General features: G+C 37.2%; 1 protein-coding gene across 7 annotated transcripts in view; it reads left to right on the top strand.

The window, feature by feature from the left end:
* The window catches only part of METTL15 (methyltransferase like 15), a 271,881-nt gene that overhangs the window by 122,458 nt on the left and 123,041 nt on the right, over positions 1-26,382 (top strand). The gene's annotated exons all lie outside the window — the stretch shown is intronic.

The raw sequence follows: 26,382 nt of genomic DNA, 5'->3' as shown, positions 1-26,382 counted from the left end.
TTAACTGTAGATGTGTGTAGACCTATATAATTAGCATCTCCACACCCATTCCCAAATAATATTATAGATTTATTTCTTCAGTTAGAATATTTGATTTAAAGCTTACAAAACCGATTCATGGAAGTCAACGTGTATATTTGAAATGCAAATGGTGTTTCGTATTATCATAACTATGTGAAAATGAATTACCTCTTCACAAACTTAAGATAATCCATTTTTATTGCCTACGTCATTTGAACATAACCATATGGTACCAGGATAAGAATAGCAGCTTGTTCAGCACAAGAGTGACTATACCTAGAAAGACTTCATTTTATTTTATCTTGTATAAGCAATACATATTTAGAGACATATTTTATTACATATGAGAAAATTTTAGTAAAACCCTTTATGTTTGGGCTTCTGAGTTATTAAAAGAATGAAAACAATAGTTGTATTTTCTCTAACATCATAAACTAATTAAATCAAAATACATTTGCTGTAATTATATGTATAATCCTCCTGTTCTCTACACCCCCACTTTTGTCTGATATTTAAAGTAAAACTGAAACAAACAGCTGCTGGATTGGATTATCTGCTTTAGTATTTTATTCTTGTTTCCTGAGAGAATGCAATCTAAATTTAATGCACAATTCAACATTCATTTTAGTGCCTGCTGTGTATAGGGAAATAGGCTGGGGATTGGGAATGCTCAGAAGCCCAAGATTAGGGCACTGTGTCTCTGTACCACAAGAGACAGCTCATTATCAAATATACAGGTGAACCACTAGTGAGATCAGGTAGATAAATCTCCTGGAAGGGAAAATATCAAATGCATTCTAAACTCAGCCTTACATTATTTTTGGAATATCTGTTCTTATTTTTGCTTTAAATATTGTTTGTTGCTCATTTAGTTCAAGAAACTATTTTGGAGGAGATATTAAACTGTGTTCTGGAAATACAGCTCAGTAAAAAGAGCAATATAATCTCTTTCTACTTTACCATGAATGATAGATACTAAACAGGAATTTACAATACAGAGTAATGAGTGCCAGGACTCTTAGATATTGTGGAAATAAGCTTATAAAGTATGGAAGAACTTACTCTATGTTATTTAAATAAAATGCCATTGTTATCAATATTTATGAGGAGGAGGGATACACATTACATAGGACATATTATGGACATTTCATAGGACAAGTGAAATGTTTGTAATAACAAAATGTCACCGATCAAATTAAATAAGCTATTCAAGTAATACTTCCATACAGCAGGCTTTATTCCATGTTAAAATTATTAAAGTTTTTCAATGATGAACCATAGCTTTCCAGATAGAGTTAAACTTCTTGGCTTACCATAGGAGGCCATTGAGCATTTGACCTCTGTCATTTCTCTAGATTTATTTCCTGTGACTCCACACCAGTCTCCTTATACCTTCCATGATGTATTAAACTACTTTTACATAATAAACGCATCGTGTTTTGTCCTACCACTCTCTATGTCTACATGCTGTTCATCAGTATTTACCCCACTTATCTTTCAAGACTAAGTACCTTGTCCTTTAGGAAGTCCTCAGTGGCTTCCCAGTTTGATTTAATATCCTTCTTCTATCCCCTTATTATACCCTTTGCAATCTTTATCCAGGCTCTTAACACATTATTCTGTTGGTTTACACCCATATGGTATACTCTGTAAGGCATGACTGTGTCTTACCTGACTTTGTATCTTCCAAATTTTGTAGCAGATACTGGATTAAGGTCATATGGATGGGTAGATTAATGAATGATGATTTTCCATTTTCTGCATCAAATGTGTAAAATAAAAAATTAGATGCAGTTTACTGAGTTTATCTCGCTTTCTACTTTCACAATGTAAATCAGATCAGATCAGATCAGTCGCTCAGTCGTGTCCGACTCTTTGCGACCCATGAATCGCAGCACGCCAGGCCTCCCTGTCTATCACCAACTCCCGGAGTCCACTCAGACTCACATCCATTGAGTCAGTGATGCCATCCAGCCATCTCATCCTCTGTCGTCCCCTTCTCCTCTTGCCCCCAATCCCTCCCAGCATCAGAGTCTTTTCCAATGAGTCAACTCTTCGCATGAGGTGGCCAAAGTACTGGAGTTTCAGCTTTAGCATCATTCCTTCCAAAGAAATCCCAGGGCTGATGTCCTTCAGAATGGACTGGTTGGATCTCCTTGCAGTCCAAGGGACTCTCAAGAGTCTTCTCCAACACCACAGTTCAAAAGCATCAATTCTTCGGCGCTCAGCCTTCTTCACAGTCCAGCTCTGTAAATAGCATTTCCATAATGTAAATAGAACTTGTAAAATCTCCAGACCACTATTTAAAGTAATGTTGTTAGTCTAGATCTAGGTTCCAAAGAGAATTAAGGGGCTAACTGCAGACTCAACTCCTCATTAAATACAGTTTTTCTCACAGAAATAAACTTTGATTAAATATAGTATACCTTCCAATGAACTCAGAGCCCTTATTACTAGCTTTTACTATATAAAAACCACTTGAGGTCCTGCACACCTAAGGAACCTCTATGAGAATATACATATTCCCATTATGTCTTTAGATACTATATGTTGTAAGAAACTTTATTCCATCCTCCACTCATGGTATTCTGTTTTCCTTTCACTGAAATTGAAAAATTCAGATTTAAAATGTCAAACCCCTGAAAACAAAAATAATCATATCTTTGAAAGAAAAAAAGCTAATTGTATGACAGTAAATTGTCATGTAATAATTGAGGCTCTCAGAAGACATAGAATAATGTAGAAAATATTTTTTGTATTAACACCCGTACTTATTTTATATCTTAGAGAATTATTTTTCTTATCAGCAAGTATATTAAAAGGAACATATTGTGTGCAATGTGTAGGCTCAGCGTAGGATTTTCTGCATGAAAATTTTGTGATGATATTGGTTAATTGCTAGATTTCAGGCACCTTTCTAACCTTTTTTTAGTGGGTGTGAAAGGGTTTATTTGTAAGAGATATTGCCACTGACAGAATTTTATCTTTTTCTCATGGAATCTCAACAGCAATTCCCATGTTAAGAGGCATCCCCAGAAAGCTCGTCAAAGGATTTCCACCCACACTCTGAATATCTAACAGGGCTTGACCCATTTTTTTCTCCTTATTAAGGTAGCAGCATACGCATCATGAAGAAAAATAGAATAAGAACTAGTCTAAGCTTGGAATTTCAAAGTTTTGTACCTGTATGGAAGGAATTCAAGTGGAAACCAAAATCAGTCTTTATTTCTTATTATATCCCTAATAACAATCTAAATTTCTCACATTAAGGAACCACATCTGGTATTATGAATATGGTTTTAAGTGGTTTAAAATTTAAATTTATATTATCAAATGCAATGAGTATAAATACCCCAAAAGGAGCACATTATAAGTCAAGAATACTTCTTTGTACTTATTTTTATAACACAAAGTATTTTTTGTAAACCACTTTACTGAAGGATGAATGACATTTTAAAACCTGTACGTATTAGACATATACAACTTGATGAATTTGGAGATAAGTATGCATCCCTGAAAACATCACCACAATCTGTGCCATAAGCATATTCATTACCTCGAAAGGTTTATTTCCATTTATTTATTTATTATTATTATTCTGTGATAAGAATACTTAACATAAGATCCACCCTCCTAGCAAACTTCAAAGTATGTAATACAATATTGTTTACCAGAGGATCTGTGCTGCACAGTAGATGTCTAAGACTTACTTATCCTGTGTAACTGAAACTTTGTACCCTTTGCCTAATATCGCCCCAATTACCCTTTCCCCTAGTACCTGGCAACCACCATTCTCCTCTCTGCTTCTGACTATTTTAGATTAGGACACAAAGTATTTGCCTTACTGATTAAATAATGTAGATAGTAGTAATTAAAAGCAGACTAAAACTTTGAATATTAATATTAGAATTCTTTAAAAGCAAGTAAAATAATAGAGAATAAGAAAAAATATTTTAAAAATAATTTTGCTCATATAAATAATTACATCTAGGTATTAAATTTCTATATCCATCTGAACCATAAAGCTCTTCCCCCATCCGCACCCTGCGGCATACAAATACTCATATAGATTGTGGATGATTTCTTTTTAACCTGAAGAATGAAAGTCTCTTTGGAAGGCAAGACCACCTGCAGTTTTTTCCTCCCGTTAACTATGTGACTTTGGTAATTTACTCTGTCAGTCACATCATCTTCATGATGAATGAAGTATCATAAGTGAGAAAATAATGCCTAATTATTTAAATAAATCTTAACTATTGTTACCATAGCAGTTGAATCTTCTGTTTTTATTATTTTGGAGGCAGTCTCCAAGTTAACATTCAAGTACAAATACGTAAGTCGTGTATTCACTTCTCTGTTATAGTTATTCCATCATCTGTCTAGATTCAGTGTTGAACTTCTTTTTCCATTCTTACTTGGATTTACCCAAGTAATGTTTTCACCTGCTCCACCTTCCAACTCTACCAAAACTCCTCCTATCACACACCAGTGATATCCACATGACCAAATTCAATGGTGAATTCTAATTTCTTACTTGAACTGTCAGCATCGTGTGATGCCGTTTCCCACTTCCTCCTCCTTCAAACTATATTATTTGGATCCTTTTGCTTTTCTCCTCCCTGTTAGTTCAGTTAAGTTCAGTTGCTCAGTCGTATCTGACTTTCTGCAGTCCCATGGACTGCAGCATGTCAGGCTTCCCTGTCCATCACCAACTCCCGGAGCTTACTCAAACTCATGTCCATAGTATTGGTAATGCCATCCAACCATCTCATCCTCTGTCATCCCCTTCTCCTCCTGCCTTCAGTCTTTTCCAGCATCAGGGTCTTTTCAAATGAGTCAGCTCTTCGTATCAGGTGGCCAAAGTATTGGAGTTTCAGCTTCAGCAACAGTCCTTCCAGTGAATATTCAGATTTCCTTTAGGATGGACTGGTTGGATCTCCTTGCAGTCCAAGGGACTCTCAAGAGTCTTCTCCAGCACCACAGTTCAAAAGCATCAGTCCTTTGGCGCTCAGCTTTCTTTATAGTCCAACTCTCACATCCATTCATGACTACTGGAAAAACCATAGCTTTGATAGATGGACCTTTGTTGGCAAAGTAATGTCTCTGCTTTTTAATATGCTGTCTAGGTTGGTCATAGCTTTTCTTCCAAGGAGCAAGGGTCTTTTAATTTCATGGCTGCAATCACCATCTGCAGTGATTTTGGAGCTCCCCCAAATAAAGTCTGTCATTGTTTCCATTGTTTGCCCATCTATTTGCCATGAAGTGATGGGACCAGATGCCATGATCTTAGTCTTAATGTTGAGTTTTAAGCCAACTCTTTCACTCTCCTCCTTCACTTTCATCAAGGACCTCTTTAGTTCTTCTCAAACTCCTTTAGAAGTTCCTTCTTACCTTCCCATTATATTTATGCTTCTCTGGGGATCATTCTGCAGGCCTCTTTTCTATTTACACTGACTCCCTCAGTAATCTTATTCAGTCTCAGAGCTTTTAAAACTATCTACCCATTGTTGACTCTTGTATTTTTATCTCTAGACATTTTCCTCCAATTGCTTAGTCAACATTTCTACTTGGCTGTCTAATAGAAATCGCAAATCTAACACATCCAAAGCTCTTGATCTTCCCCTTAAAACCTGCTTTGCCTTGAATCTAACCATCTGTTCAGGGCGATTGTATTTTTCTATTTGCTCAGGCAAAATAAAATACATTTTTTAATTTGAAAAAAGAATCTTCTCTCTTTTTTATTTGCCCTACAATTTCCACTAGAAATCCTGTATATACATAAACTTTGGCCCCATTTACCACCTTAGCAATACCATGCCAGATCAGTTTGCCATCATATCCTAGTTTCATTACCAGGACAAGTTTTCCTTTTTTAAAAACAAATTTGATCATTCCAGTCTGCTCTGTGCACACCTCCATTTTACTTTTGGGACCAGGGACCAGACTTGATCACTCAAGAGCTTTTGTGTAGCAGAGTTTTATAAAAGTATGAAAAGGAACAGAAAAAGCTTCTGACATAGATATCAGAAGGGGAACAGAGAGTGCCCCTACTCACTAGTCTTATCAAGGCCTTATATACTTTTACCAGACCCACTCCCACAACATACATCTTAAATTAACAAGGTTGAAACTAACGATAGAAAGGTATTACCAGACCCACTTCCACGATATAAGTCTTAAAATAACAAGATTAGTCAGAAAGTTCTTGTTAGGAAGAAACATCCTTGAGCACGATACTTTGTTGTATTGACTAGGACAAAGCAATGTAGAAAAAAAATGTTTGTCCTTTTCTTCTTGAGAGCACCAGACACCTTTCTCCTTCTGGAAAGCTCCAGACTCCTTTCTCCTCCTAGGGAACCCTGGACTCCTTATCAACCTATGTAGGAATTGACTCTCTCACCTCCTTTCTATTTCAGTATTCCAAGTGTGCTTGAAACAATTAGAGAGAGATGAGTGAAAAGATATGTTTGAGAAAGTTGGTGATAAAATGGTAGAGAACATTATTAATTTGCTGATGCATCCCAAACTTGAAAAACAATAAAAGCCAAATGGAATTATTTAGCAAGATAAATATCAGAAAGCAAAAGGTATATTTTGAAGGAATTTATCGGATTTCTCAAAATAGTAATATACTCTGGAAATGTTATTGTTCATTCTCTATGTGTGTTTAACTCTTTGTGACCCCATGGACTACAGCACGCAGTCTTTCACTATCTCCTGGAGTTTTCTCAAATTCATGTCCATTGAGTCCATGATGCTGTCTAACCATCTCATCGTCTGCTGCCCACCTCTCCTTTAACTTTCAGTCTTTCACAGGATCAAGGTCTTTTCCAACGAGTCAGCTCATCTCATCAGGTGACCAAAGTATTGGAGTTTCAGCTTCAGCTCTGGAAATTGTATTCTTGAAATAGCATTCTAGAAACATGATAATTTGCTCATTTGTTCAACATATATCTGTTGAACCCCTACAATGTGCCAGGCAATTTTCTCTGTGCGTGGGCTAAATCAGTGAACAAATCAGACAAAGAGCCCTGCCCCCATGGAAGTTAATCCTAGCAGCGGACAACATATAATAAATAAAAGTAAATTGTCTATGTGAGAAATGTGATAGGTACCCTGGAAAAATACCAGAACAGAACAAAGGGGATTGAGAATGTGGGGGAATGTAAACAAAGCTAGTTGCTGTTTTCAGTAGGGTAAAGAGGGTCTCATTAGGAATGGGACATTTGAGCAGAGATGCAGAAAGCATTAGATATTAGCACACAATAGGTCTGAGAGAATGAGCATTGACAAGCAGCAGCAGCCAGGGCAGGGCAAAGGCATGAAGGTTATACCACACATGCCCGATGTGTTTAGGGAAAAGCCAGGAAGTCCATATGGGAAGTAGATAATGAGCAAGTAACAGTTAAGAGTAAGAGATGATGTCAGAAGGCTAATAGATGGGAGGGAGGGTGGTGGTGCTCACATGACAGATCAGGCAGAGCTTTGTGGGCAGTTGTAAGAGCTTTGACTTTTATTCTGAGTAAAATGGAAAGTCATTGCAGATTTTGAGCACAGGAATGAATGACATTGTCTGACATGTTTTCAAAGCATCACTCTGGCTGCTATGTTGAGAGTACTCTCAAGGGGCCAAGGGCAGAAATAAGGAAGCTAAGACAGGGAGCTATTAAAATAATATCAATAAAACTGTTTAAAATTGCATTTTTCACTAGAATTGTGAGAATGTCAGAACCAAGTACTTGATAGAAGAGCACTAATATGTATGTTTTAGCATGCACTTGTTTGTCAATTGTTCTTAGATATTCATATCAAAATTCTTGTTACTATATTTAGATTTATTGATTTCCTCTCATGCTTTGCACCATCTGTACCCTGGAGTATGAGCAACTCAAAGACAGAAATGATGTCTTATTCACCTCTGTATTCTCGGTGCTCAAAATTTGTTTTTTGAACTAGAACATCTCAAATATACTGTTAATATGCAAAAAATTATCCTAGAAAGAGAGCTAAAGTTTACTTCCAAATAGTAAACTTTAGTCAGTGATAATTTAGACAGCATCATCCTAGAATATAAAAATGCTCATTTCTTCAAATGTAAGAAAAAGGATTTCATCAGGTTGTAAAGTTGTGTGGTATTTTCCTTTTCTGTGTTTGCCCATTATATTATTGCTTTTTACTTTCATCGGTGTCTTTCCTTTTTTTTTTTGGTAGATAAAATTTTAGTTTTACCTTATTTAAACTCTCTATAACTATTTTATTTCCAAGAGATAAAATAGATATTTTTTTAAAAAACCAAAACACTCTTGAAGAATTAGGGGAAAGGACCTCTAGAGATCTGACTGGTGATTTTCAAAATGTTCCCTGTGAAGCCTGGAGTTTCTCTGAGGCTGCTCTAAGACTGAGAACCGGATCTCACAGATCTAGTCCAGTCTCCTGTAAGAATTGGTTACTGGCAGACACCAAATTTCTTACATTGTTTTCTAGACATCATGTTACTTTAATAACTTTGTTAACCTAGGTTGAGTGAGTGCTTGTTCTTCTGAAAGAGGCAACGTGGCTTAAGCTTAAAGGACAAGAATAATTACACGTAGTTTTATGATTTCTTTACTAATCGGAGACCTTATTGAGAAAAAAATATAATTCTGTGCCACAGTTAAAGGATAAGAAGAAGCAGTGTGGTAATAAGAGGAGGGAGGGGGGTTTGGGTTGGGGAACACGTGTATACCTGTGGTGGATTCATGTTGATGTATGGCAAAACCAATACAATATTGTAAAGTAATTAACCTCCAATTAAATAAATTTATATTAAAAAAATAGTATATTTTAAAACTTGCATTCTAGAGGGATTTTGGATGATTTTGAAAATAAATGCCAAAGAGTAGTTCCTAAAATGTATGACGTTTTGATATCATCACTGGTGTAAGTGGAGCAGTCTCCTTGCAGATGTGCTTCAAGTGGAGTATTAAGTTAGCTACAGAAGTATTGCTGTGTTTAGAATTAGTCTCATGATTTCTTTTGGTGACACTTTTTCTCTCTTAGCAATAGAAGTTTATGCAATATGGTATTTGGTACAGTTAAAATAGTTCAAGAGGGAAAGAATATCTAAAAACATAAACCAGTGTGTTTGCGTCTCTGAATTGCTACAATTGTAGACCCTTTTATCTTCCTATCTGATTTAATAAAATGATATATATCATACTGTTAACATTTCAGCCACTTTTTTGAGAGGGAAAATGTTTTATTCTAGTTTCCTTCCATTGATTTTACAGCATTCAAATGCTGAAGCAAATTTTAATATTTTAATATTAAGGTTATTTCAAATTAAGAATAGCACTCTGGGATCTCCAGGTAGGTTATAGTAGCAATATATAAAATAAGTCATTAATTTTCCTGACCATTGAAAGCTCATCCTAACTATGCATGTGCTAAGTCACTTCTGTCTTGTGCAACTCTGTGTGACCCTGTGGACTGTAGCCTGCCAACCTCTTCTGTCCATGGGCTTCTCCAGGCAAGAATACTGGAATGGGTTTGCCATGCCCTCCTCCAGGGGAATCTTCCCGACCCAGGGATCGAACCTGCTTCTCTTACATCTCCTACATTAGGAGGTGGGTTCTTTACCACTAGCACCACCTGGGAAGCCCTAACTATGTATCAGTCTCAGTTCAGTTCAGTCGTGTCCGACTCTTTGTGACCCCCTGGACTGCAGCATGCCAGGCCTCCCTGTCCATCACCAACTCCCAGAGTTTACTCAAACTCATGTCCATTGAGTCAGTGGTGCCATCCAACCATCTCATCCTCTGTCGTCCCCTTCTTCTCCTGCCTTCAGTCTTTCCGAGCATCAGGGTCTTTTCAAATGAGTCAGTTCTTCACATCAGGTGGCCAAATTATTGGAGCTTCAGCTTCAGCATCAGTCCTTCCAATGAATATTCAGGACTGATTTCCTTTAGGATGGACTGATTGGATCTCCTTTCAGTCCAAGGGACTCTCAAGAGTGTTTTCCAACACCACAGTTCAAAAGCATCAATTATTTGGCTCTCAGCTTTCTTTATAGTCCAGCTCTCACATCCATTCATGACTACTGGAAAAACCATAGCTTTGACTAGACGGACCTATGTATAGCCTGCTGCTACTGCTGCTGCTAAGTCACTTCAGTCGAGTCTGACTCTGCATGACCCCATAGATGGCAGCCCACCAGGCTCCCCCGTCCCTGGGATTCTCCAGGCAAGAACACTGGAGTGGGTTGCCATTTCCTCCTCCAATGCATGAAAGTGAAAAGTGAAAGTGAAGTCGCTCAGTCGTGACTGACTCGTAGCGACCCCATGGACTGCAGCCTTCCAGGTTCCTCCGTCCATGGGATTTTCCAGGCAAGAGTACTGGAGTGGGGTGCCATTTGTATAGCCTAACCTAATTCAAAATATATCCTCTGAGAAGGTTGTTTCCTCATCAGACCTTTGTATATTTAACCTAATTCAAAATACATGCTCTGAGAATGTTGTTTCTTCATCTGTATTCTCCAGGAAAATGTTACATGTTCAAAGAACAAATAATAACTTTACTAAAAGCTTGTTTTAGTTATCTGTAGGTATTAATGTAACAAACCATCACAAAACAAGGCAGCAGTCATTTTTTTATATTCATGATTTTATGAATCGAAATTTGGGCAGGACACAATGGGGGATATTTCATCTTTGCTCTGTAATGACTAGAACCTCAGCTGATGGCTCAAGTGGCTGGACATGGGTAGGACAGCTGGTTCAAAACAATTTTTTTAAGATGTTCACAAACCTAAATAATGATATTTGATGATGTCTTCATAGAGTAAATGAACCATGAAGAACAAGGGAAAAATTAGTGCAGAATTCAGGATTTTGGCTATATTTTGTTGTGCAAAAATATTATATTGCAGATGGTTGAGACAATTTTCTATTTCTTTACCTGGTGAGTGTATGCTAGACTATCCATTTTATTGTTCTTTAATCTTAAAAGAATAATTTATTATAACCCTGTTGTTTTCTTGTCCTAGTGTTTTTACTCTGTCTGAATATTAACATGATATCATTTACATAAATGTCAGTTCAATGATCATTTTGTATATACTTTGGGATTTAAGTAGTTCTAATTTCAGCTGCATAAGAGTATTGAGAATAATTTTGTATTTGTTTCTTTACTTCTGTCTCCTCCCTCCAACCTCATGCCATACAAATTCTTAGCTTCTAACTCCTATTTTTTTGTTTTCACTGTGATCCCAGAATCTGCATTCCTAAAAGTTCTTCTAGGTTATTTTTAGATATGTCCAAATTTGATAACTACTCTAGCTGTCATTCAAAGCTTATACTTACTGGAAAGAGTATTTATAAGCAAGTGTCAGAAGGACTCGGAAACAAAAGGAGACTCTCTCACTGAAGGGCTTTGTATACAGTAATTAAAGATCTGAGAAGCCAGACTAGGGAAGCCATCCAGGAATTAGCAAGGTCGGAAGACATTACTGATCCTGGGCTGAAAGCACAAAGGTGAGGAGCTAATTCTGGTGCTCAAGAACCAGGTCACCTGGCTAGAGCTGCGATTGTAGAAAAGAGACTGAGAGGAAATAGAGAAATGTCCTGACTTCTTTCTTCCTCCTGACTTCTGGTCTGTTGTCAGTATCTTCTGTTGCCTGACCTTGATAGAATCCTGGGGAGTGCAGACTACAGAGTTTAGCGCCCCTGAAATACAAAGCAGATCAGAAGAAGGGCAGACGGTAGATCTGAAGGCAAACTTGTCTAGGACTTGAACTGATGTCCAGCTAGATGGGGGATAATATGCCCTCTTAACTGATTTGGCTTCTTATTCTTTGGGCTGGGAATCAGAAATACAGAATTGTTAAAAATCACATATGGACATCATTGTGTTCAAAACCCAGCTCTACTCTTACTCATTGTGAGACTTTGGGAAAATGACTTGACCCCATTCCTATTTCCCCGTTTGTAAAATGATAAGAATAATAATTAGTTTCCTCTCCACCTCTGAAGGGCTTCCCTGGTTTATCAGCTGGTAAGGAATCTGCCTGCAATGCAGGTGACCTAGAAGACCCCCTGGAGAAAGGATAGGCTACCCACTCCAGTATTCTTGGGTTTCCCTGGTGGCTCAGATGGTGAAGAATCTGCATACAATGTGGGAGACATGGGTTTGATCCCTGGGTTGGGAATATCCCCTGAAGGGGGCATGGCAACCCATTCCAGCGTTCTTGCCTGGAGAATCCCCATGGACAGAGGAGCCTGGCAGGCTATAGTCTGTGGGTCTCAAAGAGTCAGACATGACTGAGCAACTAAGCACAGCACAGCACCACCTGTGAAATTGTACACCAAGAGGGCTAAGTGAACCCATGTGGCTACAAAAGGATACTTTACATTTTCAAGGGAAATAGTGAGACTCAGTACATGCTGTATACAGCCAAGCTGTTGGTTCAAGGTAGTCCATAGTTTCAACATTGTTGTTGTTCAGTCACCCAGACATGTCTCTTTGTGTGCAACCCCATGGACTGTAGCACTCCAGGGCTCCCTGTCCCTTACCATCTCCTGGAGTTTGCCCAAGTTCATGTCCATTGAATCAGTGATGCCATCCAGCCATCTCTTCCTCTGACGCCCTCTTCTCTTTCTGCCCTCAATCTTTCCCATCATCAGGAACTTTTCCAGTGAGTCAGCTGTTGGCATCAGGTGACCAAAATACTGGAGCTTCAGCTTCACCGTGTCTTTCCAATGAATATTCAGGGTAGATTTCCTTTAGGATTGACTGGTTTGATCTCCTTGCTGTACAAGGGACTCTCAGATGTCTTCTCCAGCACCACACTTCAAAGGCATCAGTTCTCTGGCACTCTGCCTTCTTGACGGTCAGCTCTCAAAACAGTATGTGACTATTGGGAAAACCATCACCTTGACAATATGGACCTTTGTTGGCAGAGATATGTCTCTACTCTTCAGCACACTGTCTAGGTTTATCATAGCTTTCCTGCCAAGAAGCAGTCGTCTTCCGATTTCATGGCTACAGTCACTATTCACGATGATTTTAGAACCTAAGAAGAGGAAATTTGTCTCTGCTTCCATCTTATCCCTTTCTATTTTCTGCGAAGTAATGGGGCTGGATGCCATGATTTTTAGAATTTTCAGACGTCCAGGCTGGGTTTCAACATTACATTACATTTTATTTCTTTCAACAGTGTCATACCTTAGCAAAACTTGATATGTAATGGTTGTTTTGATTAAAAAAAAAACTAAGATGAAAATTAATATCAAACAACAAGTGAGGGTGGTAGTATTCAACATGATGCCAAGATTCAAAAGTTGGACATTGTCTAACAGGCATATATATACCTTTACTAAGTAATTATGATTAAAAATAAAATAAAAATAGTATTTTTTCTTTTAATTAATGAATATTTCAGGTAGCTCTAAATTTGAAGATGTAAATACTTACTAAGTTGCTTGGCCCAAAATACTCAATATGGAACTTTTATATATTTATTTTGTTCTGGACATACTGTACTGAGGCACTAAGGGTACATAAGCCAAGCAAGTTTGGTACTCTCTCACCTACCTCATAAAATTGCTAAGAAGATTAACTTAGCTCAGTCATATCCAACTCTTTGTGACCCCATGAACTGTAGCCTCCCAGGCTCTTCCATGCATGGGATTACCCAGGAAAGAGTGCTGGAGTGAGTTGCTGTTTCCTTCTCCAGGGGAATCTTCCCGACCCAGGGATCAAAGCTGGGTCTCCCGCATTGCAGGCAGACACTTTACAGTCTGAGCCACGAAGGAAGCTTAACTTAGCTAATAAATGTCAAATGATCTCTAAAGTGCCTATCAAGCAAGAAGTACTGTGTGTCACATATTATAGGCCAAAAGACATGAATAATAGAATAACAACTCTAGCCACTGTTATTATTACCATTAAAACCAGTGAAAACTGACCTGAGGCTTTTATGGTATTGTTATGGGACTCCTTTCCAGACTTCAAGCTGATGTCTCCTACTAAGATATGTTAGCGAACCAAATGTCTATAAGGAAAAATGACCATCTTTGAGAACTGCACTGTCTAATATGGTAGCCCCTAGCCACATGTGGCAGCTCACTGAGCCCTTGAGATGAAGTTCATGTGACTGAGGAACTGAGTTTTTAATTTTAATGAATTTAAATTTTTTTTAAAAAATTGATATTTGATTTAATTATTGGGAAACTTTTAAGAATAACTTAGGCATGTTCAAGCTGGTTTTAGAAAAGGCAGACAAACCAGAGATCAAATTGCCAACATCCTCTGGATCATGGAAAAAGCAAGAGAGTTCCAGAAAAACGTCTATTTCTGCTTTATTGACTATGCCACAGTCTTTGGCTGTGTGGATCACAATCAACTGTGGAAAATTCTGAAAGAGATGGGAATACCAGACCACCTGATCTGCCTCTTGAGAAACCTGTATGCAGGTCAGGAAGCAATGGTTAGAACTGGACATGGAACCACAGACTGGTTCCAAATAGGAAAAGGAGTTCGTCAAGGCTGTATATTGTCACCCTGCTTATTTCACTTATATGCAGAGTACATCATGAGAAACGCTGGACTGGAAGAAACATAAGCTGGAATCAAGATTGCCAGGAGAAATGTCAATAACCTCAGATAGGCGGATGACGCCACCCTTGTGGCAGAAAGTGAAGAGGAACTAAAAAGCCTCTTGATGAAGGTGAAAGAGGAGAGTGAAAAAGTTGGCTTAAAGTTCAACATTCAGAAAACGAAGATCATGGCATCTGGTCCCATCACTTCATGGGAAATAAATGGGGAAACAGTGGAAACAGTGTCAGACTTTATTTTTCTGGGCTCCAAAATCACTACAGATGGTGACTGCAGCCATGAAATTAAAAGACGCTTACTCCTTGGAAGGAAAGTTATGACCAACCTGGATAGCATATTCAAAAGCAGAGACATTACTTTGCCAACAAAGGTTCGTCTAGTCAAGGATGTGAGAGTTGGACTGTGAAGAAGGCTGAGCGCCGAAGAATTGATGCTTTTGAAGTGTGGTGTTGGAGAAGACTCTTGAGAGTCCCTTGGACTGCAAGGAGATCCAACTAGTCCATTCTGAAGGAGCCCTGGGATTTCTTTGGAAGGAATGATGCTTCCTGGGATTTCTTTGGAAAGAATGATGCTAAAGCTGAAACTCCAGTACTTTGGCCACCTCATGCGAAGAGTTGACTCATTGGAAAAGACTCTGATGCTGGGAGGGATTGGGGGCAGGAGGAGAAGGGGACGAGAGAGGATGAGATGGCTGGATGGCATCACTGACTCGATGGACGTGAATCTGAGTGGACTCCGGGAGTTGGTGATGGACTGGACAGGGAGGTCTGGTGTGCTGCGATTCATGGGGTCGCAAAGAATTGGACACAACTGAGTGACTGAACTGAACTAGGCATATGAATTTACCCTTTCAACTATAAATTTTATGAAACCAAAATATGGATTAAGCATTTCTCATGAAATGTTGGCTCCTTAATTGAGATGTGGTGGAAATGTGAAATACATACTAGATTTCAAAGACTTTATACAGAGAAATAAAAAGTAAAAGATTCATTGATAATCTTTATATTTTTAAGTTATCCATGATGGATATATTTTTTCATATAAATTTGTATGTGCCTGTAATTTCTCAAAAGAAAAATTATTGAAAATGGAATATGTGAATTTAAAAGTATGCATATTTTAAATTATGTTAAATATTGCCACAATTGTTACAGTTTATAATAATAGAGTTTTAATTTTGTTTTGTGACTGGTTTTTTTCATTTCTTAGGACACTGAATTTGTTCAAAAAACATAACAACAGTATGTTTAACTCCATCTTAATTGGTTTATGAAGTGAGTTGATTCATATCTTGATTCCATAAATATCTGTTTAACGTCTTTTATAATCTGACCCAGAAATCAAGCCTCATAATAGTCCTTGAACCTGAGAACGTTCTCTGATTGATTGGTTATTCAAATAGAATTTTCTAAGGAGGAGAGAAAATGCTGTACTGGAAATCTGGAACTGAAAAATACATTCTCTCCCTACCCATTGCTGGCATCTTTGTCCTGTAATCAACTTTAGAAGTACAGCAGGTGGCTTAAAGATAAAATGTGTTAAAAATAAGCCTTTAAAGGCTTTTTACATCACTTCTTATTTTCAAATCATTTCCTAACAAGTTACCCAACAAGTTGAAATCAACCAGAAAAATATAAGAAAAGTGTTAAATAAGTTTAACCCATAATGACTCGTTAAAATAAATTAAAACAGGCTAACTATAATATTCGGAGAAGGCAATGGCACCCACTCCAGTACTCTTGCCTGGAAAATCCCATGGATGGAGGAGCCTGGTAGGCTGCAGTCCATGGGGTCGCGAAGAGTCGGACACAACTGAGTGACTTCACTTTCACTTTTCACTTTCCTGCATTGGAGAAGGAAATGGCAACCCACTCCAGTGTTCTTGCCTGGAGAATCCCAGGGACAGGGGAGCCTGGTGGGCTGCCGTCTATGGGGTCGCACAGAGTCGGACACGACTGAAGCGACTTAGCAGCAGCAGCAGCAGCAGCAGCTATAATATTAATTAAAATTTTTTTTTAAATTGTTCAGGATAATATTTTTGAGTTTGACAATAACTTTTATCAAATTCTTGGTAATTTATATTAAGTTGAAGACAGCCATGAGCCCATGAGCATGTTTGAAAGGGAGCACTATTTGTTTATTCTACAGATTTCATCAGTTTAAAAACTTTAAGTGGTTTCTTATCTTTTAAGGATGAAATTCAAAGTCTTTTTGTCAGAGTTTGAAAGCCATTTATGAGATGGTCTATGTACCACTCTGTTCTTATAGCCCATCCTTCTTTTATTCCAGTCTGCAGTTCTTCTGTTTATTATATCTATAATGCCTTTCCTGTTCCTTCACCTAGAAAACTCCTACACTGTAGCAAGCCTTCTTGGCTTCCCAAGTCTAAAATAAAGTGTCTTAGTGTTCCCACAGCATATACTTTTTATCTCTATCATAACAGTTATTATATCATGGAGTTTTTACCTATTTGTCTCGTCTATTACATTTGAATATCTTGACATGAGGATTTTTTTTCAATCCTCTTTGTTTAAAACAGTGTTGTAAAGAGGATCTAATAGATGTGTGACAAGGAATAAATTAGAGAATAAGGCATTCCACTTAAGAATGGATCAATTGCAGATGATTTTATATTCAAAGCAGGATACTTTTAACCCAGAGAAGCTGATATTATATAACTTTGCTAATTTTAGTTTATTTTTTATTATAAAAATAATAATAAGCCAATGGAAATCATTTTGAAATCAAAGAAGCATACAAAATTCTTTCACAGTCATCGTAAATAAGCTTCATGATATTCTTTCCTGCCAGTTTGTGTTTGTTTGGGTTTGGTCGTTTGTTGAATGTTGAAATCTCTGACCATAATTGTGGAATTGTGAATTTGTCTCTCTCTCTCTCTTTTTTTTCCCTTGCTGTTCCATTAGTTTTTACTTCATGTATTTTGAAGTTGTTACTAGGTGAATGAAAATTAGAGTACCTTTAAGTTCAGTTTAGTTCATTCTCTCAGTCATGTCCGACTCTTTGTGACCCTGTGGACTGCAGCACTCCAGGCTTCCCTGTCCATCACCAACTCCCAGAGCTTGCTCAAACTCATGCCTGTCGAGTCGGTGTTGCCATTAGGTACTAGAATAAAAATCATAATACCCCTTTAGTACTCCACCTAATACCATAACATATAAATATATCATTTTTTAAATTAGGTTTTATTTTCTGTGAGGGATGTTTATGTTTAAATCTTGATATTTCCTTGTTGCATTGCATTTTGTTAGAGGTTCAGTTAAGTGTTCTTTAATTGATAACTCCTTTCTTTACATCATTAAACAGGTAATGCTCATCATTATACACATTATTATATTGTGTAATTTAGCTTCCTTGCCCTATTAAACAGATGATGTTAGTATGTGATGTTGCACTAATTTGGTATGACACTAAGGATATATTTTAGAACTTATTTTCCATTTTTAAAAAAATGATGTTTCTCCTACATCTCTTGCTGCATTTGCTCCTCATTCATAAAAGTAGGGGTGAAAGAACCTAACTATATAACTTTCTAGGCAGTATGCATGGCTGATTAGGCAAAATTAATTATTGATTCAAAGGCCAAACCAGCCTTCTCTTAGTTGGTTTTCTTGTCTAGAAATTCACCTTCGATTCTGCTTTTCACCTGCCAGAAAAAGCATCTTCTCTCTTGTTATCAGTGACCTTTGACTTGTCAGTAGCATTCAAAACATTGTTATTTCTGCATCACTAATAAAATGTATCAGGTCAACCACCTTGTCAGTTTTAGCTCTTCACTTTCTTATTGAACTTGCATTATTTGTGGTTGGAGTGCTAGAGAAGAGTTTCAGGAATTTCTGCAGATATTTTGAAAAAGAGCGTGATTCTTGAATCAAAATCACTATCAGATTTGGATTTTTCTTTCATCTTCTTAAAGCCTTTCCTTAGTCATATCTGAAATATATCTTTTTCTTTAAGTCTTTGTGAGTTTCTAGCCTCCCGTTTGCTTTTTAGTAGTGCAGATTTATTGTATTTTTACTAGAGTGGTGTTTGAAGTAGATTTGAAAAGATGCCAACTTACTACCTTTGCTTCACATACCATGCTTTTGCCTCAGTATATATCTTCTTCTCAAGCTAAAGGGTGAAAGAGAAGGATCATTTTTTTGGACCAAATCTCTGTTGTTAAAAATTAGAAACAATATTTTGGCCAGAATTTTGCTTCATTCCTCACACATAACCCTCTCTGCAGTATATTTTATAATTAATAAAGCTTCCAGCCTTGAGACCAAACCTCTCAACTAACTTGAAACTCATAATGTTCTCTCTCAAGAAATTATTGAAGGTCAATTTTATTCTTGCTAGGTCATCAGTTTTCTTGTATAACTGAGTCATTATTCCAGAGCTCTGAGATTCCCTGTGCCATTCAGAAGTAATATAATGCTATAATATCCTTTCTTTGTAACAACTTACAAAGCCCTAGATGCTTCACAGATGCTAGGTACTGGGTGCTCTAGGAATCATTAGAAATATGTCACTGACCACCCTAAATTCCATTCAACATCCTGGTCTCTGAGTTCCCTTGGTTCCTTAACCCTAGTGATTTTTCTTTAATCCCACCTCAGCCATTTATTCACATGGTCACACCCTATATCTCTAAAATTTCCTTTTAAAACATCCCACTCTCTAACCTTGACTTCCTGTCTTTGTAGATACCCTACTCAAATATTCCCATTGTTTTTCACCTCTGGTGAATTCTAGTCTCTAGTCAATTTTAATGACTGTAATTCTTTTTCAATATTCTTGACTCCCTTTATGTCATTATTCATCTTTCCCCCTTTCTTTCTCTATCATGTTGTCATGTAACTCCCAAATTTCTTTAAACCTAGCTAACTCCTTACTCTGCACCTGCATCTGAATGTTTTTGGAGAAAAGAGTGTAATTGTACTGACTGGACTAATTTAAAATTTATTTCTTACCAGAAATTCATTCAATTAGTTGATATTACTGGGCACCAACTGTGTGTGAGGCATGTTGAGGATATATTAGAAAAGAAAAAATACAAAAATCCTTTCCCTCTTAGGGCCTACAGTCTAGTGGGAGGTAAAATATCTGTTATCAGCTGGTACTAAGGAGAATATACAGTGGGGAAGAGAATAGAAAGGGTTGATGAGAGGAAAGGGGAAGGATTGCAATTTTAGCTAACAAAGAAGGCATTGCTAATTTCAAATGGATTTGTTATCACCAGTAAAATTCGTTTCCCAGACAACTATATTATATCTCTGTTCTTCTTAAGGGGCTTCCTTGGTGGCTCATTGGCTCCACCTGCCAATGCAAGAGACATGGGTTCGATCCTTGGCTCAGGCAGATCCCCTGGAGAAGAAAATGGCAACCCACTCCAATATTCTTGCCTGGGAAATCCCATGGACAGAGGATCCTGGTGGGCTACATTCCATGGGGTTGCAAAGAGTTGGACACAATTTAGCGGCTGAGCATGCACATACTCTTCTTCAATCTCTTAGTTCCTTTTCTCTCTCTTTCAGCCAATGACCTTGCCACCTACAGATACAAAGATGAAATAAAATAGGATCTGTATCATATTTCTACCATTGGTTTCACCATCTTACCTGTATCTGTACTCACCCACAGTGCCTTTTCAGTGTTCACAATGTACCAGCCATACTGTCTTTTCTGTATTGAGGACATGTTCAATTTCATTTCCATATCAGGTACTTTAGTTCAGTTCAGTCGCTCAGTTCTGTCCAACTCTTTGCAATCCCATGGACTGCAGCATGCCAAGTTTCCCTGATCATCACCAACCTCCCAGAGCTTGCTCAAACTCATATCCATCAAGTCAGTGATGCCATACAATCATCTCATACTCTTTTATCCCCTTTACCTCCTGCCTTCAATCTTTCCCAGTATTAAGGTCTTTTCCAATGAGTCAGTTCTTCCCATCAGGTGGCCAAAGTATTGGAGCTTCAGCACCAATCCTTCCTATGAATATTCAGGAGTTATTTCCTTTAGGATGAACTGGTTGGATCTCCTTGCAGTTCAGGGGACTCTCAAGAGTCTTCTCCAACACCACAGTTCAAAAGCATCAGTTCTTCAGCACTCAGCTTTCTTTATAGTCCAACTCTCACAACCATACATGACTACTGGAAAAAACTATAGCTTTGACTAGACAGACCTTTGTTGGCAAAGTAGTGAGTGTCTCTGCTTTTTAATATGCTGTCTAGGTTGGTCATAGCTTTTCTTCCAAGTAGCAAGGGTCTTTTAATTTCATGGCTACAGTCACCATCTACAGTAATTTGGGAACTCAAGAAAATAAAGTCTGTCACTGTTTCCACTGTTTGCCCATATATTTGCCATGAAGTGATGGGACCGGATGCCATGATCTTTGTTTTTTGAATGTTGAGTTTTAAGCCAACTTTTCACTCTCCTCTTTCACTTTAATCAAGAGGCTCTTCAATTCTTCTTCACTTTCTGCCATAAGGGTGGTGTCATGTGCGTTTCTGAGGTTATTGATATTTCTCCCAGAAATCTTGATTCCAGCTTGTGCTTCATCCAGCCCAACATTTCACGTGATGTACTCTGCATATAAGTTAAATAAAAAGGGTGACAGTATACACCCTTGACATAATCCTTTCCGAATTTGGAACCAGTCCCTTGTTCCATGTTTGTTTCTAACTGTTGCTTCTTGACCTGCATACAGCTTTCTCAGGAGGCAAGTAAGGTGATCTGGTATTCCCATCTCTTTAAGAATTTTCCAGTTTGTTGTGATCAGATAATTAGCTCCTGTTATTGTTTTGCTTAGAACATTCTTCCCTATTGTGTTACTGCTTCTTTTTCATCGTTTACACTAAACATTTCAGCCTTTAGTGAAGACCTTTTCTTCATCTAAAGGTGAAGTAGCCCCTTTCCTCATCTTCACTATCACTGTTCTCTATTTCCCCTTTTTTATGTTCTTTATAACATTTATCAGTACCTGAAATTATCCTTTCTAATTTGTTGGTATAAAGGCTTGATTCTTTTTTTCCCTCACTGTAATTCCCTACATGCATGGACCTGTTGTCCTTATTCGCCTCTTGGCTTCTCTTTTGTCTTGGGACATGGTAGTGATCAAGTATTTGTTAACTGATCAGTTTCCAGACAAGTCTAAAGACACAGAAGAGCACCCCCAAACTCTTTGAGGATTCATTGAAACTGAATCTCTGATATTTTTATTTCCTTGCAGGAAAATTGGGCTATAGTATATCCCAATTGTCCTAGACCTGTATAGTCTCTGGCTCAAAGAACATAGAATACCAGCCAAACCAAAACAAAATTATATCAGAAGCTTCCTCTTTTGTATGTCATAGTTATCTAAAATACTTAAAATAGTATCTTTGAAGGATGTAGCTATTTTTCATGGGAGCTGCTCATTTTTATCTAATCATTTAAGGGCTAAATATTTCGTATTATCACTCCTAACTGAGATAAGTACTCCATTTTGAAGAGTACATTGCCTAAAACTTTTAGTAATTCTTGTAGTTCTTCTAGAGGCAGGAATAAAAAATGTTTGACTACTGTAGTTAGATCTATTTCTTCTGTAACCTGGGCCAGTAGACCAATTTAATAATCCTGCTGTTTTCACCATAAATGTTCTAGTTATTGGGTTTTAAGAATTGTGTCCTGAGATTCCCCTGGTGGTCCAGTGGCTCAGACATCGTCCTCCTAATACAGGGGACGCTGGTTTGATTGCTGGTCAGGAAACTAGAATCTGCATGCTACACTAAAAGTTTGCATGCCTGTGACAGTGAGGATTGAAGATCCCACTAGCTGCAACTCAGACCTGGTGCAGACAAACAAATAAACACATATTTTTTAAAAGCTATTCCCCCTAAAACAAGAATGCTGCACACAATGCAGTTAGGTTTGTACACATGGATTCTTAGCTACATTTAACTGTGTAGAATCTTAAAGTTAGGGCCAGAAAATTTGTGTAACTTTACCTCAGTTTCACAGCTGGTTTACCCTTACCATTGTAACCCTTATTCAAATCTTGTGATTAACATTGTGAAAAGGATACTCTTTTAAAAGTATGAAAGTATTCCTATGTGATCAGGAAGAAGAAAAGATGTTCACTTGCCCATTCCTATTCAACATAGTAATGGAAGTTCCAGCCACAGCAATCAGACAAGAAAAAGAAATAAAAGGAATCTATACTGTAAAGAAAGAAATAAGACTATTACTGTTTGTGGATGTCATGATATTACATATAGAAAGTTTTAAAGATGCCACCAAGTAACTGTAGGGTGCATCAATGAATTTGATAAAGTTGCAGGGTACAAAATTAATATACAGAAATCTGTCACATTTCTATACACTAACAGTGAATTATAAGAAAGAGAAATTAGGAGGACAGTCCCATTTACAATCACATCAAATAGAAAAAATAAAATACATACCTAGGAATAAATCTACCTAAGGAGGTAAAAGAGTTATATTCAGAAAACTATAAGATACTGATGAAAGAAATCAAAGACAACACAAACAAATGGAAATATATGATACTTATGAATTAGAAAAAGTAATATTATGAAAGTGACAATACTAGGCAGTCTACAGATTTAAAGCAATCCCTATCAAAGTACCATTGGTACTTTTCACCAAACTAGAACAAATAATTCTAAAATTTGTGTGGAAACACAGAAGACCCCAGATAACCAAAATAATCTTAAGAAAAAGCAAAGTTGAAAGAATCATGTGCCTTGATTTCAAACTATCGAAAAGCTATAATAACCTAAACAGTATAGTACTGGCACAAAAATAGACACGTGGATAAATGGGACAGAATAGAGAGCCCAGAAATGATCCCACATACTTGTGATCAATTAATCTATGGCTTTGGAAGAATATAAGTGGGGAAAAGCCTCTTCAATAAATGGTGTTGGGAAAACTGACAACTACATGCAAAAAATAAAACTGGACTGCTTTCTCACACCATGCACAAAAGTAAATTCAAGATGCATTAAAGACTTAAATATTGGACCTGAAACCATCAAAATCCTAGAGAAAAACAGGCTGTGTGCTTTTTGACATTGATCTTAGCATTATATTTTTGGATATGTGTCCTCAAGCAAGGATAAGAAAAGGAAAATAAACTATTGGAACTTCATCAAACTGAAAAGCTTTTGCATAGCAAAGAAAACTATCAACAAAAAGAGAAGGCCACATATTGAATGGGAGAGGGTATATGCAAAGGGTATACCCAATAAGTGGTTAATATACAAAATATGAAAAGAACTTATACAAGTCAACATCAAAAAATGAACAGACTGATTAAGCAGAGAACCTGAATAGACGTTTTTCCAAAGAAGACATACAGATGACCAACAGACACATGAAAAGATGCTTAACATCCCTAATCACATATCCAAAAAACAACAGGTAACAAGTGTTGACAAGGATGAGGAGAAAAGGAAATGCTCTTGCACTGTTGGTGGGAATGGATTGTCACAGCCACTGTGGGAAACAGTAGGAAGGTTCTTCAAAAAGTTAATAGTAGAGCTACCTTAGGGTACAGCGGTTCCACTCTGGGTATTTATCTGAAGAAAATGAAAACACTAATTTGAAAAGTTATATGCACTTCTATGTTTTCATATGTTTACAGTAACCAAGATATGGCAACAGCCTAAATGTCCATCCACAGATGAACAATGAAAGATTGCTCAGCCATAAAAAGAAATGAGATCTTGCCATTTGTGACAATATGGATGAACCTAGAAGGGAATTATGCTGTGTGAAATAAGGGAGACAGAGAAAGGCAAATGCTGGATGATTTCACTTACATGTAGAATCTAAAAAGTAAAACAGATGAGTAAACGCAACAAAATGGAAACAAAGTCATAGATATAGAAAACAATCAAGTGGTTGTCAGAGGGGAGGAGAGTGTGGGAATGGGAGAAATAGGTGAGGGAGATTAAGAGATACAAACTTATAATGGAAGTGTGAAAGTGAAAGTGAAGTCGCTCAGTCGTGTCCAACTCTCTGTGACCCCGTGGACTGTAGCCTACCAGGCTCCTCTGTCCATGGGATTTTCCAGGCAATAGTACTGGAGTGGATTGCCATTTCCTTCTCCAGGGGATCTTCCCGACCCAGGGATTGAACCCGGGTCTCCCACATTGTAGATCGATGCTTAACTGTCTGAGCCACCAGGGAAGTCTAACAATGAATAGAATAATAGTTATAGAAGTCTAACTATACAATGGAAGTATAGTTAGTAATTATATGACATCTTTGTATGGTGACAGATGGTAGCTTGACTAATGTGGAAAGCATTTTACAATGTAAAGAAACATGGAATCACTATAGTGTGCCCCAGGAACTACCATAGTTGTATATCTAAGTCAATTATACTTCAAAAAGAAGCAAATTAACAAACTCATGGAAAAAAAAGATCCAATTTGTACTTACCAGAGGCAGGAAGTAGGGGAAGGGGAACTGGATGAAGGTAGTTAAAGGGTACAGACTTTAAGCTATAAGATAATATGTTCTAGGCACATACAACATGATTAACATGTTACGTGTTATATATTAAATATAAAAATTGTTAATAGAGTAAATCTTAAGATTTCTCATTACAAGGAAAAAGCTTTTTTTCTCGTTATTTAATTTTGTATCTATTTGAGATGATGGGTATTCTCTAACTTATTGTAATAATCTTTTCATGATGTAGTAAAGTTAAATTATTATGCTGTACACCTTAAACTCATACAGTCCTGTATGACAGTTACATCTCAACAAAACTGGAAGAGAAAAATGTGTTTTTTCTCATCACCCTATTTTTTCACCCTATTTCTCTAGTATAATAATAGCTGTAATATTGGTCACTGAAAGTACAAGCCTCTGTCATTGATGGTGATCAGGGCAATTGCACAATATGGAATGAGCCAATCAGAGACTTGTGTGAAATGAAGTTAGTGCTGTGATGGGAGTAAATACAGTACAAATACCAAAGATGGCTATAAAAAACAGAATAAGAAAGGTTTTTTATGGTCTGTAAATGTAAAATTAGATCAAGCCCTACTTAATGAACATAGGCAGATACAATCCCTTCATATTTCCCCTTCATTCCTTTGAAATCCCTAAATCTGCAAGGTATGAATTATCTAACCAAATTAATAGCCAAATGGAATGTGATGATGAAACCTGTATCCCGCTATAGTAGAAAGGCTAGACACAAGTAGCTTTGAGAAGAGCATGAAAGCCTGGCTGAGCAAATGAAAGTCTCAGTCCTGTAGGCCTTCTCTTTACTGTCTTTTTATTTGGAGTCTAGATAAATACAACATCTGATGGGCATCTTAATGAATAATATTATTACAATTATTACAATCAATATAACATGAGAGTTATAATTTCATCAGTATTCCTTCCTCAGTATTATTTTTAGAGTTCCTTGGTTTTCTTCTATTCTCTGTCTGGATTCCCACTCTGTATATTCATCAAGTTTAATGGCTTTCAAATATCTTCATATTAATTTTCTCTCTGGAACTCTAGACTTGTATAACTAAATATCTTTTTTGACATTTCCACTTGGATATGTATAAGAGATCTCAAATTCAATGTGACTAAAGATGAATACTTGACTTGTACCTGAAACTTGCTTTACTTACAGCCTTCTTTATCCTTCTTATTGATTTGGCCAGAATCCTTGTTTTCATCCTTGATTTATCCCTTGCTCTCTCACCCTTCATCAGTCCATCAGATCTTATTACCTGTAACTTCAAA

This window comes from Bos indicus x Bos taurus, chromosome 15, assembly GCF_003369695.1.
Source record: "Bos indicus x Bos taurus breed Angus x Brahman F1 hybrid chromosome 15, Bos_hybrid_MaternalHap_v2.0, whole genome shotgun sequence".
Lineage (NCBI taxonomy): Eukaryota > Metazoa > Chordata > Mammalia > Artiodactyla > Bovidae > Bos > Bos indicus x Bos taurus.
The sequence above is the reverse complement of the archived record's forward strand: the minus strand, read 5'-3'. Positions and strand labels throughout refer to the sequence as shown.